Below are 5425 nucleotides of genomic sequence, written 5' to 3'. Positions count from 1 at the left end.
TTAAGAAGACATATTCATTAAGTTTTAAGATACAGGGCTGTGTGGACGTAGCAGAAAAACTAAATACAATTAAGCATCTCTGATTACAGAATCACCAGTCCGCCTGTCCTCAGCATGGCATTCAGAGAATGAGCCTGGACCTGCCTATTGTCAGACAGGTGGTATCTTCCTCTGCCATCTGTCCCTGGGATGCGTGTGTTGAACAAAGAGACAGGGATTCAAGAAAAGAAAAAATATCACATTAGAGTGGATAATTGAAAGAGAATCAGAAATTTCCATTGAGAAACCCAAGATGATGTAACTGGCATTTGGTCAGTAAGTAAACTGAGTGACTGGTTCAGTGTAAAACATCCACTAACCAAATATCAGTGAATAAATGCAATGTCAAAATAATAAGACTACCAAAAAAAAAACACCACAATTTGAGGCCAGACATGAAATTGGTTGTCAATGTTTGCTGTTTCACTCTTACTCAAAAGATTATTCTGAGCCAAAACAAAATCTAAGACCTGCTTTCTTCAATTTTCTTTCTTCTTTGGACAGTTTATTTTCTGAGTTGAGCTTTCCCAGGGACCTATGCCCAGACATTCTCTCCTAGGAAGAACTTTTTCTTGCACCTGTCAAAAATTCTATATAATCTACATGTGTTAGAAACCAGGTTTGATCTTGACCTACTGCCAAACACTTACTTTGGATCTGTTCATTAAGGCTGTTGTTTTTCACATAACTTCAGAAAAGTGAGATGATTTTTTTCCTTCTGATTCACATTGCTTTTTCTTGTATACTTTCTTCAGCTATCAGTTGATTTCATTGCTCATGAAGACATAGCTCTCCTCACAGGAAATGAGCTGAAATTGTTGAAAGGGAATATACACACTTCAGTAAGAACAATGACAATCAATAACAGAGCCAGAAAACTCTGAGAAAGAAGTGCCAATGATTCCTGCCCACTACCACCTTCTCATCACCTGCAAGAGGCTTCTGTCTCCTGTCATTCCAATAGCAGGTTGTATGCTGCCAATTACAGCGGGGGGGGGGGGGAGCCTCAGAAGCCTAATCCTTCACACCTTGGTCATTAGCCAGTCTAATAATAATGTGAGAAATCTGGAGGAGGAGGAGAAGGAGGAGGGTCACAATTCCAAACAACTGTGCTGGCTGTGTGTTCTCTGGCCCCCTGGGATGTTTGAAGTCTTCTCATCTTCAGATTTAGTTAGTGTTTGCCTCATTTTCTTTGATTTACTGATATGCTCACTTTCTCTAACATGACCAAAATAATAAATTGACTCTATCTGCCAAGTTAAAAAGAGGAAGCTACACAAAGCAACTTATAACATTTACTATAAAATAACACACATTTGCCAGCACAAGCCGGTATATAAGAATGCTGCTGCATTACATTTATAATTACTACATTTTGAACTAAAATTTACTTTACATAAGCTAACGATCAAGCATTCTTTTCTAGGTTTGCAGAGCGACACTCAAACTTAAGTTATTTCTCTTGTGCCTTCTCGAAGACCATGTGCTAGACAGAGCATGCACATTTTTTTGAATGAGGTATAAGATACACAAGAAATTACTTCACTTTTCATTGGCAAATCTTTGGGCAATGTCACACATGGTATAAAATGTAACTTGCTGTTTTTAACAAGAAACCAATCGCAGAAAATTCTAATGTGGGGTTTAAAAAATAATATTTGGAAACAAAACATTTTTTTAAACTGCTTTATCTTACTAAACCAGAAGTGTAGGATTATCGGCATACTGGCTAAGCCTAGGTTTTAGTATACTCTCCGTTCTAAGGATGCTGACAGGAAATGGTCAGCCTGGAGATACAATGAAAGGAAACTCAGCAGGGAAGGTTTCACTGATAACATGTGATTTGAAGTCAATGAACAGACCCAACGGTCATTCACTTGCTTAGGCCAAAGTGTATAATAATCCAAAGACTCCATTAAGATCTTGTCATAAAGCACACGGCGAGGATGATAGTTGATATGAGAGGCAAGGCAGAATAATGTACAACTACGAGATGAGCTGTACTGGCTGGTATCCATATGAAGATTTGCCATCGCCCAACTTAATGTAGGTTTCTCCTAAAAGTTAATATGTTGTATAATAAAAGATGATTCGTTTTTAAATTTTAAGCTCCTTTAACAATAAAATGCTGGGATTGAAATGTGGCTCCATTGTAGAATACCAACCTGACATGCAAGAGGCCCTAGTTCCAATCCCCAGCACTGCAAATAATTATTTAACAATAAGTATTCAAAAGCCTCATCACCAACCTCCCTTTCTAATCTTCTATATCTTCTATATCTACTCATTAGCCTGGGGGAAAACAAGCTGTTCTTAGTAAACAAATTATCAAAAATCAGTCTTTCCTTTTTATCGCCTTTGATAACCCTCTTATGACACCTCTATCGTGTTCTTCGGGGGGGGGAGGGGGGTGCCATGGGGGTATGCCTGTAACCAATCATTTAACTCTTCTGCATGACATCAAAGACTAGACGAAACTATGCAAAGAATCCTTAAAGCTGTTGAGTCTATGGAGCTCTTCTTCCTATACTGGGCCCAGAATGGGATCTCTCCCCTATCAATTTGATATTTTCTATTGCTTTTATTGCATATTCTATTACCATTCTCATCATGGAGTAGTCAGCTAATGAGATGTAAAGAACAGGGCTTAAACTCTCAGATATAAGTGAACTCCCTAGCAACTGCCCTTCCCAGCACTCATAATTGATTTCTTTGGCCATACAAAGCAAGTAAATTTGTTTATTATCAAAAAGCTGTGTTAAATTGTAGATAAGGCAAAGAGGAAAGTGGATGCTGTGGAAATTTTCCTTGTGTAAGTTTTCACACCTAGATTTCCATACCAATTTTTATTACCCAAATGTCTCCTTCACAGATTTCCATTTTCAATTCTTGTAGATAGTAAAACACAGTATAAAGCTGAGGTTAGTTAAGATTTTTGTGTTCTTAAGTTATAGAAGAAAGTAACAGTGTCCCATAAAATATAAATGACACAAAAATTTCCTACCTAAACACTAAAAAAATGTGAAAAGAAAAAAATGGGGTTAATATTAAGAATATATGTTAGTCAACACAGTAAGGCCAAGTATGATTATGATTTACGATAGTGAGGTACATTTTTATTCTCTTTATAAGTCTTTGATATTTAGCATATCTAATATGTGTGAAACACATATGTCCATGGGATTGTTACAAATTACAGATGGCTAATGGCTATCTGATGAGACCGCACAGGTATCTGACATGATCCTTTGTCTCCGAGTCTCTGTAAATCTGATCAAAGCCTTTTTAAAGCTATGAAGAACTTAAAAGAAGTCCTCTATGCTTCAACAAGCTCAGGGTGCCTATGTTCTGATCATGAGGAGTGCCAGAGTTTAATTTGCTTGTAAATCTTGCTCTCTTAAGTTTAGATTTTTCTATATAATACTATCTGAAGCATTTCGTGAGAATGTTAAAAGGTGTTCATGTAGAATGACTTAGATCTGATGTTTTCTATTCTCTTCATTGTGTATTCTAGTACAAGGATATATGATGTAAATATATTTTGTAATGCAGTGCACACACAACTCAGCTTGCTCACAAATCTTTGTTGCTCATAACCTTCATAACAAACTAAACTTAGCAAGAAGAGGAGCAGAACCAGTAAGTTTCTGCTCCCCAGCAGTGTCCGTTTTTGTGAGCACAAGAAATTGAATCAAACAAGCAGATACACAAATGTAAAGTCACAATGGCCAGAAGCGCTGTCCATGAACATAAAATAAGAGGTGTGAGGTGGCGGAGAGGTCAGGGTCAGCTTCCTGGAGGAAGCAGAGCTGGAGCCCAGATCTGAGGGATGAAGAAACATGACCAGGCAGAGAGGAACTGTGAAAGATACACAGTGGAGCTCAACATCCAGCTACAGTTTTCCTTCATGGAGAAATTTGAGGGCCCAATTGGAAGTGAGGAGAGGCTCAGTGGTAGAGCAAATGCTTAGCTTGCACAAAGTGCTAAGTACAAGCCCCCCCACAAAAAGAAAGTTAAAATCAGTAGTTGATAAAGGAAAGCATTTCGCAGTGGATCACATCAGTTCTCACTCAGACTGAATTCACCGTGTGTCTTCCTGAGTTTCTCTGGAGCCCACTACTGGGTTTTGTTTTTGTGTTTGTTTTTGCTTTTCGGCAAATTTGTCACTGATGTTTTTGTGTCTGTTTAAGCAGAACTCCTTTGGATATGCACTTTATCTTGTCCTTAAACAGAATATAGGAAATGCATGTAAATGGACATTTCAACATAGTTAATTCACCAAGGTCAGCATTTTTGCAACATACAAAAATATGAAAGGATAAAATCTCTTAAAAATCAATAAGAGAGCAAGGCAATGAGTACTTTATGAACATGTATCAAAATTAAATAAGGAAACCCATTAAAATTATTTTCAAAGGGGGCAAGGGATAAAAAAGAGTGACAGAAGCAGTGAATCTGATCAAAGAAAATAACACAACTAATACATTTTGCACAATTAATATATGCTATTTAAATGAATGAAATTCAATAAAAAATATAGACAATTCACAGAAGAAACATAAATGGCAAAAGCATATGAGGCCATTATTAAAGGAAGAAGAAAATAAGCCAAAAGATTATCTTGGCATATCTTATTGACAAAGATGGTAAAGAGCATCTTGGTATGTTTCCAAATAATCAGACATTCTAAGATACTAATGGTAGATACTTATTCAATATACACTGAAAGACTATAAGAATATACCATTTATGCAGAAAACTCCACTGATGAAATTTATCCTGAAGAACTAATTAAATGAGTGATTAAAACTGAAGCTATAACATTTGTAAAATGGGACCCTTCTAAACAGTCAATAAAAGAGGAATTCTCAAAGTTTAATGTGTTAATAGAGGTAAATCTATTAAAAAGTTGAATAAGCATATATATTTATTCATAAATAAATATATTCTTGGTGTCTGATAAGTGAAAAGTAAAGCTGAGAAGATAACTGTATGAACAATGCAAGTTCATTTTTGCACATGCATACATAAGTGTTCTTATATTGCAAAAATTTACAAAATATAGCAAGAGTTTTAACATGAATGGTGTAATGATATATGTGATTCATTAATCCATAGCTTCTGCCTTTTACAGAAATTTCCTCTTACAGTTAAGAATAAACAGTGTCCTTTTTCAGTAATAATTTCTCACTAAAGATTGAGTGCCTACACTTCAGAGGTGCTTGTAGGAATCTTGTGTTCAGACCAGATGGTGCTACACAGTGATTTCAAGGCCAGTGTGGGCTTCATAGCAAGACCTTGTCTAAAACAGGGAGAGAGAGAGGGAGGGAAGGAAGGAAGGAAGGAAGAAAGGAAGGAAGGAAGGAAGGAAGGAAAGAAGGAAGGA

This window comes from Dipodomys ordii, unplaced genomic scaffold, assembly GCF_000151885.1.
Source record: "Dipodomys ordii isolate 6190 unplaced genomic scaffold, Dord_2.0 Scaffold4, whole genome shotgun sequence".
Taxonomy (NCBI): domain Eukaryota; kingdom Metazoa; phylum Chordata; class Mammalia; order Rodentia; family Heteromyidae; genus Dipodomys; species Dipodomys ordii.
This window is presented reverse-complemented; position numbering follows the sequence as displayed.